The sequence below is a fragment of the Cyanistes caeruleus genome, chromosome 1 (assembly GCF_971803275.1).
Source record: "Cyanistes caeruleus chromosome 1, bCyaCae1.hap1.1, whole genome shotgun sequence".
NCBI classification, from domain to species: domain Eukaryota; kingdom Metazoa; phylum Chordata; class Aves; order Passeriformes; family Paridae; genus Cyanistes; species Cyanistes caeruleus.
Genome location: NC_141701.1, coordinates 15,584,581 through 15,598,487, shown reverse-complemented (window position 1 = coordinate 15,598,487; position 13,907 = coordinate 15,584,581). Strand labels below are relative to the sequence as shown.

The window sequence follows — 13,907 nt, the reverse complement described above, 5'->3', positions numbered from 1 at the left end:
GCCACTGTCATGCATCACTATAAATACAAAAATCTTTTAAAATGTCAGCTTTTCAAATGCTTAATTTCCTCCTATTCAGGTAAAATGTTTTGCAGCGTAAAGTTCAGCAGAGCTGCCAGGTCATCTTTCTTAGTAAAGATTTTCACATGCACAAATAAAAATTGAGGAACGACTGAAGAAAAAAAACCCTAGACAAACGATTTTAAATGTTCCTTAGATAATGCAGTACCACAACAAATCTCCAAGGAAAGTTAAGCTGAGACTGCCATGAACACCAAATAAATCTGCACCACTGGGATATTTAAGGTCCAATAAATCTTACTTTCCAGTGTTTTAAAACTCCAGAAGATAGTTTTGCGGCTCTAGACTCTGTCTGCCTACAAGCTATCAACTCAGACCTGCCATTTGTGAGAAATATTTTCAGAATATACTCATGTTTGTTGAACTACCAAATTATGAAAACCTTTATTAAAAAAAAAAAACATAACACAAACACGCATATACATACATAAAAACCAACCAAACAAGTTACTTTCTTCTTATGTTTCTATTAAGAAAGTTGGTCAAAAATGCCCGTATTTCCAATTCAAATTATTATTAATTTTTAGCTAACTTTTGTTGCAGTTGAAAATATAAAGCCAAAAACTAATTGTAAAAAAATAAAATGCCAAGCCATAAAATCCCTCACAGAGGAGCCAAGGGTTAATATCAGCCTAAGAAATCAAACATTGTGCAATTTATCTGATATTGTTAAAAATACTAACTGCTGATAAAAAAGAAAATCAGATGTTATAAGGAAATATTTTATGTACTATGCTGCAACTTTCTGCAGTTTGTTTATACCAAAAGCACATTTTGCGGATTATGAAAGTCACTGCATCCCTTGGCCTGACAAAAACACCCTGATGGCATGGCATGCAACCTGGTGAGGGCATTAGAGCCTGCTTCCATAGATATGTACCTGTCATACCAGACCTTCAGTCACTATTTCTACACTGCTGTCCTTCACTGCTATCTACAAGCCTTTTGGAGAGAAGTTGGTGAGGACAAGATAAAAGCAAGCCCATGAAGACAGTGAGTAGCAGCAGGGCTTAGAAGCAGGTGCACTTCCGAAACCGACTTTTAGTTTTCACTCCCCTTTGGGAAATGAACTGTTTTTCAAATACAATAATCACTTTTAAAGGTGGCATACCAACTGCAGTCCTGCTGAAGAGCAGCTTCATGCAGTGAAATACTCCTTGACCATCCCCAGTGGGGCAACAGAAAAGCAAGGTGGCATATTGCAAAATATTGTTATTGTGTCCTTAGTCCAGCGAACTGCTGTAAAGTAGCAAACTCCAATATGTGCAACATGAAGCCCCAAAAATCACCTCAGTAAACTGCAACACAATTACATGCTGCCTAAGGAGAACTGGATCTTACTCTAGATGAAGCTACAAGAAGTTTTGTCCCTTCCAAGTACAAGGGGCAGATTAGAGCCACAATCAGAGGGATTAATCAATCTCTTTGATTTGGTCAATCTTTGGTAGTATCTAAATTTCCACCAGGTTGACAAACAAAGCAGGTTAGATTCACTTTTCCAAAAATCATTTGCCAAAAAAAAAAAAACCCAAACTATTCTAAACATTAAAAAAAAAAAAAAAATTAAAAAGTCAAGTTATGCTACGCTTTGTTTTTCAGCTAGCAAGCCTCATGTCACAAACAACTAAAAGGCAGTGATGTAAAATGGACTCTTGCCTAGATTTGTAAATTTTTCCAAGAGTTGTAATATCCTGCATTTGATGACATCATGAAACTAGCAAGTAAAAGTTGGTTTTCAATTTGTTCTACTTTTCCCTCATTAGTGTCTGTGTCAGAAACAGAATAAGAACCCTCATTAAGTCACATTAAATTCTTTAAACTCATTAAGGGCTCAGAGAAAGAACAATACAAACACTGGTGTTTTTGTAAAAAATTATGCAACAGAGATGGACTTCCATTTCCATGTATTTTTAGAATGGACGTATGCGCATAGGGAAGCCGAAGACAGCAATCTGCTGAGGGAGAAAAGGACTGAGTAACAGAGGCAGAGCACACCTTACTTATGACAGAATGACACCTAGATAGAAATTAATTACCCACAATCACTTCTGACCTGATATTGATGAGGCACTTAATGCTTTGTATCCTGAGTTCTGGCAGAGCTGGAGTCAGTGCCATACTCCACACTGCTTTTCAACTAATGATTCTTTGGGACATTCTACAGGCAAAAGAAAACCTTGAGGGCCATGCAGCCAGCAGCAATCAAGTGACAATCAAACTTTTTGTCCATGAACTACTTTGATTACAGATGCTGTAGCCTAACATACTATCTGATTGTAGCTGAAGATACAGCTACTAGTCATGCATGTGGACTTACACGTAAGATACAGGTGTGTGCAGAGTTTCAACAGTCTTGGAGGATATCTCTGGGTGTGCAAAGGGTGGGTATTTGTTAGAAGATTTATTGTAGCTGAATGACTCAGATATCTGCTGTTGATAACTTCTGATCTTACCCCCCATAAGACTGGAAATATGAGCTCAGTGCCACAAAATTATTTACATTCCTACAGTATGCTCAAACAACTATTACAGGATTAATTTAATCCATTACATTATTATTTTTTTTCATGATAGATGTAACATGCAAATAAGGAGTTTAGTACTAAAGAAAACTCTGGATCTGAGAAACGTAAAAGGAGACTAATTGGATGGCATAAATTTCAGATGTCTGTAGCAGGCCACAGAAAGAAAACAGTATATACATTAGATGGGAGACATGAGTTACTGTTTCTTCCTCCCTACCAGTGTAACAGCTGAAATGAGAGGTGGGATTTTTACTGAGGCCCCCCAGATTTCAGCCTCCAGAGCTGGGTGCAGGCAGCCTCTGTTCAGCAGCCATTCCCTCCCATTCCTCTAGCACAGGCAGATACTGTTTACCTGCAAGGCACATGGTAAGACTAATCTATTTTCACAAGCTTTTCCCTCAGGTATGTGGGGCAAGGTTTAGTTAATTAATTGTGTGTGTGCATGTGTGTCCATCTCTATTCATGCAGGAGGAAAAGGCTCAGCAACAATCAACAGGTATTTCATTTTTGGTTTGTACTCTGTAACTGCAGCTGGCCAACGTCTGCTGAGAACTCTAAATAGAAAAGCAAACTACGTTCAGGTTAGGAAACTGGAGTTTTTTCTTTAACTGAATTCATGAAGCAAAATTTCACCTGCACAGTAAGTTTTCGATTATGTTCCACATCTCACAGCTTCTGCCTGAAGAGTGGTGTGTGAGAAAGTCAAGAAGATTCCAATGTTGGAAACACTGAAACCCTTCACCCCCAAAGAAAATTGCTTTATCCTAACTTATTAAACTTTCATTAAACCACATCTGAATATAGGAATTTTAGGCAATACTTAGCTTCAGTATCTATTTCAAACTTCTTTTTAAATAAGTTGAGATTTTGTTTTTTAAAACAATCCCTGTAATGTTGCTGGGATATCCAAAAGCAGTCTACTAGACATTGCAGACCATGACTTTTTTCCCCTCTTCTTTTTAATTAACTACTAGCAAAAATGCCCCTGCTTTTTTTTTTTTTTTTTTTTTCTTGTAAACTACCAAGCTGTATGTTTAATTTTTTAAGTTTCAGTATGTACTTCAGACTGCAGACTTTGCAAAGTAGGTCAGGAATACCCAAAGGATACACATTTGAAGGCTACAGATAGCAGAACACACCATTTACGGCTTTGTATATACACATACATACACATTCTATATAATATAGGTAGATAGATTCAATGATTTAAACACACTACATCTATACCGTGTGTTTCAAGAACACTCAGATATTTACACTGTTAGATCACCACTCATTTTAGACCCACTCTAGTGCCAGCTGCCAAAAAAAGGTACACAAATCAAAATATGTTACCTTTGTTCAAACAATACTGCTGTTCATTATATAATAGAAACTGTCATGCTTAATCTTCCAGGAACCAAGAACTGGTACATTCTTGGATCAGAGGTGGCTTGAAATGGTTTGAGGCAAAACTGAAGTGCACTGTTTAAGTAAATCTTGCTGAGAAACCTAAGTGCATTGATGATTTTTAGCATCATCTTTTACAGACTTTTTTTCCCAGATCTATTAGTAAATTAAAAATGCTGGAATATTTTCAAAATAGAGATGAACACACCAGCAATTTTTCCTTAACATTTTTACAATTGTATGAGTTGATAAAAATATAAATTATACATTCCCTCTTGCATTGTCACCCTTGCTAAATATAGTGGGGGATCTGAAAAAGATGCCTGAGACTAGACACCACAATGAAGTAAAATGTACCTAGAAAAATTACACACTGTCTTTGAAAATATACTAAAACCTAATTTTTCCTTGAGCGTTCTCAGTATTGTCCAAGAATCCCAATGTCTACTAAGCTACAGGCCGTGATTTTCATTTTCCATTCAAGATGAAAAAATTGCTAAAAGCAGCATTCAAAAATATGTCTATGGCATGCTATAGAAAAATACAGGAAAAAATAGTAAAAATGCCTTAAATTCTTCAGGGTTGTCCCTTTTTGAAATCGTATTTTAACCTGGGAAATTGTTAAATTAAAAATACGTACACTTCACTTACTGAGGAAAATCTCATTTATAGCATTATTACTCCAGGACTTCTTCAGATTTTTAAGTATTTTACAATTTCATCTTAAACAAGATGGATTATACAGTATTCATCAGGCAGACACAATCTTGCAGACAGACAGACACAGACACACACAGCTCTGTGGAGGCCAATCCTGCAGCTTTTACTGAATCCAAAAGTCCCCCGACGACAGTGAGTATTTTTCAAGAATGAGAATTGCAGGATCAGGCCCCAGAAGTGCTTATGAAGATGAGATGTTACTTCAACAGATTGAATGTTAGATTAAATATAAAGATTGAGGCAAGACAAGTCTGGGGTTTAAACCCTAGGGAGGATTGACATTTAAAGTGTTGCCACTGAATTATAGCTCTCCACATTGGGTGGGGTAACCTCCTACTGGGTGGAGTGTCTCCCCTAAAGGAAGGGAAAACTGGCACAAGCCAACTCAGTCTTTGAACGATTTTCCTACTTGCCAACTTATGAAGTCGTCCTGACGTCAACTTCGTCAAGAAAGTCGATTGCCCAACTCTGTCTTTTACTGTAGAAAGTTTGCTTGTGCTCAAAACCCCAGCAGATGTAGAAAAGAAATTAAGGAAAAGAGACAGAAAATCCTGAACAAAATAAAGAAATGAGGAAAAAATGCACTGATTGGATTTTATGGTTATTTCAAAAAATCCTTCCGTTGGGTTTTCTTGCTTCTAATATCAAGTTAATACAAACAGATACAGATCACTCGAAACTATTACTAAACATATTTTAAAATCTTGTTTAGCTTTAAGAAACGGGGTGGAGAACACACAGAAAGTGGACACTGAAAGATAAAATCTCTTATGTGTTCTGCAATGGCTAGTGAGTATCTTCCTAATCAGCGTCACTAACAGGTGTAAAACACACTCATACTAGGGAAATAATATTCAATGAACAGCCATCAAAGGTAAGTTTAACACATTATTTCTCTCTGAATCAGAATAAATTGTTTCTCTGAAAGGAGGAGTCAGATGCTGGACAAGACAGAAGGAATGCTGGGGGGAATCAAATAAAAACAAAACAAAAAAAAGGATAAAGCATCTCAAAGTGCCCATGGGAGAGAAAAAAAAAAAAAAATGTAAAAATCAGAAAACAGTTTAAGTTACCGTAACCTGAAATGCACCAGCCATCACAAAGAGCAATTGGAGAAATCCAGCAGAGCTCAGCAGGAAAGATTTTTAATAACAGATTGAAAAACAAGAATAAAAATAACTGCATCAACAGGGCCTTTCTTCCTCAGGCCACAAGCCCGTTTTTACTTGATATTTAAAAAAAATGCAGTTTGGCCACTAAAACCAATCCAGAACATTATTAAAAGTTAAAAGCTACCAATTACTTCTGTCTGTTCTTTTAAAGCAAAGTTTGGCATTACGTCAGTTGGTTTAAAGAAAACAAGAAAGAGAGAGAGAAAGAAGGAGAGAAAGTTTCCTGCTTGTATAAATTAAACCACCAGGGAAGGTGTCTAGCCACTTGTAAAGCATTTATTACAGGTTTTTAAAGGGCTAGTAACATTTTAAAAATTAAATTTTATAATAAATTTAAAGGAAAAGAGAATAGATGATCTGAGCCTGGAAAGAAAGCAGACTTATGAGAAATTAGACATGCATCAACTGAAGCTAAGAAAGTAAAAATTTCTATTAGGACTAAACTTTGCAATTCAAAATAACTATTTTCAAGGCAGAAAATCTTATTGTAGCTGCTGTACTCACACACATCCCTTACGAGACGAAAAAGTTCCACCGAACTTTATGGGATGGAACCAACTGGGTTCTGCAGGAACGTCCTACGGAAGCGCCACCCGTGGCAGCTACGCGATTTAATGAAGCATTTTCTTTCGATAGCTTTACTAAATCCACATACAGACATCCCCAGCAGGAATAGGATTCCCTAGTTAATGCAGCAGGACCATATTAAAAATCACTGATAGAAGGACTGGCAAGTTCTGTTAAATTTTAGATGTATTTTACATTGGTGGTGTTATAATAAAATTTTAAAGAACCACTTTAAAGGTACTAGAAAATAAGAATCTGATAGCACAGAACATGAATAAAACATAATGGCTATAAGTTTCTTACATACAGCTGCGCCAGTTCACCTAAATCATAGTCTTCTAAACCCCGTGATGCCAAGTCAGAGGCTCCTCTGACTCTGGACGACACATCAAGTGGAATGGTGTTCGATTTTGCAACGCTTTTGGTGTGTGACAAAATGTCCACTGGGGATTTAAATCGAGACTAGGGGAGCTATCCTCCCATTGCTCCGTGTTTCATTTGAGCCTTGGTCTGCATGACAAGAAGTCAGAGTAATATGCCAGCACTTTCCTTCCCTCCCTGTGCTCCTCTGCCCCAGCAGCGTTTCTTGTGTTCTGGGCACATATACAACTGGCGAAGGAGCTGCGTTCTGGAAGGCCCTTTATTGATTAGGTGCAAAATAACATCAGGGAGTGAATAATAAGCATAATCTGAAAAATGTAGTTGCATGTCTTGCCCTTGTAAACATTTACTATTTAATGGTGTAATTGTACTTTAATCCTTCACATCATCTAATATAACTCACTGTGCTTTTCTTTTAATTAGCAAACACACAATCCAAAAAAAGGAAAGCCCAGAAACTTTGGACGTACCGTAAAAAGTGAAGCACAAATAGTTTTAAAATAATCAAATATTCTCTCTTTGGATGCAAGCTTATCTTTTAAAGTCAAAAGAGAACTTCATTGGCACAGGGCAGGAAAAAAGAACTCCATAATTCATGACAATACCAAGAAAAAAAGTTCTTCTCCAGAAGGACTGGAAAGGGCACCTTTATTTATCTTCTGGACAGACAGAAATAATAGAACCTAGACCAGATATGCTGTAATTAATGTATCCAAAGGTCAACAGGCAATGGTATTTATACAATAAATGGGTGCAGACATCACTGGTTATAGTATTAATCACCAGTATTTGAAAATAGCATTGTTTTCTTACTAGGTAAGAACTTTGGAAAGTTTCAGAAACAAAAAAGAAACACTTTTCTTTTTTTCTCATACCTGCCTGCTATTCTTTTTAACCAATTGTTTTTTAACTCAGGAGGTATAATATTTGGGAAAAATATATCCAAGTTTACAGCTGCCCAGAACTGCCAAAAACAGACCCGGACTACCTCACTAGTTGTGTTGAGGAAACTAAATTAAGGAAGGGCAAATACACACTGGAAAGTTGTCAGTTTACTGAATGAATGGCTTCATTTTACACACCAGTTAGAATAACCTTAATCAGAATATATTTCTGTTCAAGGCCAATACTTTCACTACCAGATGGCAGTTTGTTACACCTGAAACTGTATTAAAAATGTAATTTACTTCCACTATACTTTCACCTAACAAAAAGGGTTGTCAGATTCTCAGCCTATCATGTCCAAAAACATATAACCATAATCTTTCTCACAATGTTATATTTGGTGTTACCCACAAACCTTTATTAAAGCGATACTGCCAGTGTGGCTTCAGTTAAGATCTGAGAATGTTCCTATTAAGATTATTACATTAAAATATTGTCAAGAGTTTGTAAGAAACATAAATATTCATACATATACAGGCCCCCCAGCCTTAGAAGGAAAGTTCCACATAAAAAGAAAAATTTAAATACGTACCAAAAGTTGCCTGGTTGTAATTACATTTTGGGTTTTTTCCTAAATGTCTCTGCTAATTTTTTTAACTCTTTCACACTGTAATGTAAAATAGTTTCATTTCAAAGCAACTGCCTGATAAAGTGCTAAAAGAGGTAATTCGCATGAACAGAAAGTAATTAGTCATTGTTTGCACAATGCTTTGAAAATATAAAACCCAATGTGTCAACTAGCATTAAAATGTAATATGATTGGAATAGACAGATTTGACAAGAAACAATCGCATGTCACAGACTCCACAGACAAAAATTAGCACTTCGCTGTTACAAATGCACTATCACGATATGTAGATAAAAGCATTCTTTACACTCAGCCAGAGCATGCATGATAATAGTGCACACCGTGAAAGTTTACTTCAAATGCTAGAGAAGACATTATAGAAAATAATCCTGCTAGGGATTCATCAAATGTTACTGAATTTATGCTCACTGATAAAAATGTAAGTCAACCCATAAAGCTACCATATAAATTATACTAAAAATGCATTAAAAACATGAAAGGATAACCTGGCTGCATCGTGTTTGATGCCCAAAGAAGTCTCAGATCTGTGAAGTTCTCATTTACATTCTTTTCCTTTATTAACAGGGCTATGAAATAAAAAAAAAAAAAGCCATACTCTCACAGGCAAAGACTGCTTAGTGTTATTTGGAGTCTGTTTTAGAGGATCACAGGCAATACATGTAAACTTAAAAGCTGATGCAACTTTGCCCTTTACTTACTTTGTTGTGACTATGTATATGCAAAGTTTTAAACAGAGAAAGTTATTATATGCAACAAAAAAAAAAACAAATAAAAAAAACAAAAAAAAAAGCTATAATCAGACAGAATAGGGTGAAGTAAGAACTGACTGTTTTTCTCATGTCTAACGTCCCTTGATTTTAAAAAGGTGAAGTAGACTTCTGTTGTCACAATCTGAGGTTAAACTTGTATACAGGCAGTGATGCACTACTAAACTTCAGAATCGCTGATTCTTTGTGGCAAACCTCAGGCAGGTATACATTATTCAAGAGATAAAAAGAAAAGTACTTTTTTCTCCCCTTTACAGAGATAGGTTCCACTTGTTTGGTTTGACCATACTATTAAAATACTTTCATTCCGTGGTTAAAATAAAAAGAAAAAAAAATCTTTCAAAGTGTTGATATCATTTCCAGACAGTCTTGTCAGCATCACAATTTACAGGAAATAGTTGATGTCCTCAAACAAACCGTGTGTTTACTCATAGACCCAGAGTACTTCAAAAAAAAACAAAACAACCTTCACTCTTTTGGAGGTTTTTTTTAAAATGTCACTCTGGTGGAATATCTGAAGAGCTGTCTAACCTAACACACAGATTGTGAACATGAGGCAAACACAGACTGCAGCTCAGAAGACTACTGTAACTTTTATTCTCATTTTGTCCACGTCAGGAACTGGCTCTTACCATTACTTTCCTTTACTGCCCCTTGCATTTTTAACTCTGGCAGTCTTCTCTAAATGTTCAACTTCTACTAAAATCAACAGGAAAGTAACATGATGCCACTAACATCCATAGGATTCGCTTGAAGGCGACAGCCCAAATGACAAAAAAGTTGGATGATTCATTGAGAGACTTTACTTTTAAATATAACCTGAGACGCATTAAATTATTGTCTCTTTCCATCAACATTCAAAATGCGCTGCATACTGTAAAAGAAGTGAAGGCAGCATAGTCTGCAGAAGAGCTTACATTTTCTTTACTAGACAATCTTTTCCCCTCGGAAGGGACTTGTCGCCTTGGTTCCCAAAGGGTGCTGGGGTGACCCGGCTGCTGTTCTGCCAGGCAAGGTGCTCGTACTGGCAGAGAACAAGTGATGGAGGGGAGACGTCTCCCCAGCTTATCACTTAGTTAGCTTAGCTCAGTCAGTGCACTGGAGAAGTTTGCCATTTGCAGATAGAAAACACAACCGGTCGTGGAAAAAAAAAGATAAAGACTAGCGGGCCCCACTAGAACCCGCGTAGGAGTGCCGGGGTGTCTGAGCGCTGTGATTTTCAGCAGAGAGGCCGATAAACAAAGCCCCCGAAATGTCAAGCCCCCTCGGGGAGCCGCTCTCGTCCCAGGACACTGCAGCGGCCGCAGTCCTCGGGCCAGACCCTGCGCCGCCCCGGACCCGCGACCGCCCGCCCCCGGCCCGGCCCGGGCCACGCCGGCTGCCCCGGCCGCGGAGCGCCCACCGCCGCGCAGCCCCTCCAGCCCCGGCCTCGCCTCCATTCATTCCTCCCTTCGGAAAGCCACACGCGGGTGGCTGCAGCGGGGACAGCCCCCGCCGCAGCCCCCGGGCCGGGGGGCGGGGAGGTGAGACGCTCCACGAAGTTATGGCAGGCAGGGAGAGCCGGGCGCGGGGACGCAGCGCTGGCAGTGGGGCTTCGCCTTTAAGAGGGAAAAGTTTTACGTCTCTCTGCCTGTGATTTAAAAAAAAAAAAAAAAAAAAAAAATCTAAACAAAAAAAAAAAAATCACCACCACCACTATGTCGCCTGTTACCCCGGTGTGACCGGGAGGGATCACAAGCCCACCTCCCGGAGCAGCACCGCTCGCACTCGGCCTCTCCCGGTGTGTCCCAGGGAAAGGAGAGGAAAAATAGGAAGGAAAAAAAAAAAAATTCAAAGAGGAAAAAAAGGAAAAAAAAAAAAAAAAAAGAAAAAAGTTTTTCCCAAACTTACTACTCCTCATGATGGTGTCTCTGTGCCCCGCTTGTCATGATCCCCATTAAAACTTCCAGCAGCGGCAGGAGCGGCAGGACTGTGCGACTGCAGCCCATCGGATGCGAACCCTCTGTGCTCGTCTTCTACTTCCACCCCCCGCGTCTCCCTTCCCCTCCCCCCGAGCGCCCCGGTGCCGGGGAACCGGCGGCCGCGGAGATAAGGCGCGGAGCGGCGCGGAGGGGAGGGCAGAGCAGAGCCGCACCAGCCCGGGGCCGCCGCCGCTCCCCTCCCCGCCTCCGCGCCGGGGGGCTGCTCCCCCTGCCCGCCGCCGCCGCTGAACTTGACCCTCCCGACTCCAGCGGGGCTACCGCCGTTTTGAAGTCGCCAATTTCCAGCCATCACACATGGCTTTGACCCTCCGGCGGGGGGAATGGGGGGCGCGGGTGGGGGGGGCAGGGGGGATGCACTGAGAGAAGGCTGTGAAATCCGAGCAGCCCCCGTTGTCTGGGATTATGCTCACCCACCCTCCGCTTTTGTTGTTGTTGTTGTTTTTATTTTGGGGGGGTATTTTTTGGGGGGAGGGGGTGCACCCCCGCTGCCCCCCCCCCGGGCACACGCCGAGCCGCCGCGGGCGCCGCGCCCCCGCCCCGCGCGCGCCCCCCCCGCGCCCGCCGCCGCCGCGCCGCCCCCGCCCGGCCCGCCGGCCGCGGCGCCCTCCCCGCCGCCCCCGCCCGCGCCCCCCCGCGCTTACCTGTTGATTAACCGGCAGCAACAGCCCCGGCAGCCTGGAAGATGGTGGAGCCGCGGCGCGAGCCATGAACCGTCTCCTGCTGCCGGCGGAGTTGGACGCGGATTATGTGGCGGTGGCCGGGGAGTGGGGGGGGCGGGGGGCCGCGGCGCCGCTGCCTCCCCCCTCGGCCCCGCTCGGCGGGGAGGGGGCGACGGGCCCGCCGGCGGGCGGTGCGGTGCGGCGCGGGGGCGGGGGCGCGGCGGCCCGGGGGGCGCGGGCCGGGGCACGGCGCGGCGGCCCCGCCGGCAGCGAGGCGGCGGCCTGGGAGCGCGGGGCGGCCGGCGCGTTATCGGGACTGTTATCGCTTGTCAGGACCTCCGTCTCCCCGCATTACGTCAGTTTCAAGACACCAACACTATTAATATCAAAGGAGCCTTCGCGGAGGAAAGCGCCACCCCAGACGGAGCGCCCTTAAAGAGACAGTGCAGGCGGCCCCGCCGCGCGGCCCGCGCCGCCCCCCGCCGCCGCCTCCGCCCGCCGCCGGGCCACGGCCACGGGCAGCGCGGGCCGGGCCCGCCGAGCCGGCCGGGCCGAGGGGCCGAGTCGCCCCGCGGCCGCGGGGACTCGCGCTGAGTCGGAGCGGGGATAGCCGCAGGCCACAGGCGCGCCCCCAGCGCGGCCCGCGGCAGGCGGCGGTGCCCGCGGCTGTCACTGGGACCCGCGGCTGCCCTGCGGGATTGGAAAGGGTGGCCGTGGGGATAAAAAGGCGCGATCCACACGCGCCGGTAGCTGCCGCCCTCGGGAGACCCCAGCCCTAGTCGGTGTCTCCCGCAGATTCAGGACCACCTCTGTGCCCCGTGCCCCCCGTTTGTGTGCGGGTGCTGAGGCGGGGGGGCAGACAGTTCCCAGGCTGAGGGATGAACAGTCTCGTTACCGCCCGAGCTTTGATACCGGCCGCAGGTCAGCCCCGAGCTGATCCGAGAAAACCCTCACAACTTTTCCTCCTTGTGCAGAACTTTTTCAATTCGAAATACTCCTATATCCCCCATGCTACGAAATGCCAGAAGTCTGCACGTCAGTGTAAAAACCCTCTCCAAGGAGAAGCAGTACATAAAAGGTTCCTATGAAAAGGTTTTAAAACCCCAAATATAGTAGGCGTTAAAAACTATGTAAACATTTGTTGGGCATTTGGACACAATTTTTCTGCAGTTAGGTGACTTTATATGGCGTGCTTTTCCTCCCATGCAAGTTGTTTTAAGCTGATTTCACATTCAAATAGATGCACTCTGCTTACTTGCAACTACTATCACATTTCTCAAGGAAAAAGCTGGAAAAGGGTTAAATGATTACAGTTTGAGAGTTGAAGCCGCTTCCTCCTGAAATATTTCAAAGTGCATAACTTCTTCCTTACAATTTTACTCTCAAATAGATGGTGAAGTGTAAAGTATAAAATCTTCAGAAATACATCGTGACGCAAATGAAACCCTATTGTAAAACTTACGGCGTTCTCAGCCCTCGCTCCAAACTTAAATATTCTTCATACGTGTTTAATATAATCCACTGGCAGATTTGTAAAGTAATTGCTTGTGTAAATCACCCAGGAACACATTTCCCCCTTAAGTTCTTCTGTAGGATTGTCTGATAAAGCACTTTATGGATAGTAAAGCAGTAATTCACATATAAGTGGTGAACTTGTCATGTTGAAAATGGAAGGTTGCACAGTTAGGCACACAGTGGGATCCCTGACACAGGGAAAGGGGAATTCACTGATTACGTGTGGTACTCCTTCTATATCCATCCACAGAAAATGAGTTCAGAGCAACAGAGACATATATGGAATGTGAAGGAAAGTAATACCAAAATTTAAAGTTTGTTACAAAGTCTGCCTCGATACTTTAGTACCTCATGCGTGGTAGCACCTCACTCATATGTGCACAGACAGCCTTCCCTGACTTCATAAATTTACTTTTTCACAAGCTGCAAATGCCATGGCTGAACCACAGTCAGACAAGCCACTTCCACAAACTTTAGTGACTACAGACCTCTGGAAAGCAAGTATTTTTGTCACCTCAATTCAAACACGTTTTTCCCAACAGTTTTGATTTTATTATTTTTACTGAGCATGTCAGCCCCAACTGACTGTTTGCTTGGCATATGTCTTGCATAGGA

General features: G+C 42.5%; 1 protein-coding gene across 9 annotated transcripts in view; it reads right to left on the bottom strand.

Annotated features, from left to right (window-relative positions):
- TRPS1 (transcriptional repressor GATA binding 1) overlaps positions 1-11,924 on the bottom strand; it is a 214,762-nt gene extending 202,838 nt beyond the window's left edge. Inside the window, exon 1 of one of the 9 annotated variants that reach the window (XM_086879996.1) lies at positions 11,760-11,924. The gene's annotated coding sequence lies outside the window, so the exon portion shown is untranslated. Of the gene's footprint in view, positions 1-11,026; positions 11,234-11,759 lie in introns of those variants that run through there. The other 8 variants (XM_086879971.1, XM_086880015.1, XM_086880004.1 and 5 more) reach the window with 8 other exon arrangements.
- Between the last annotated feature and the right edge of the window lie 1,983 nt (positions 11,925-13,907).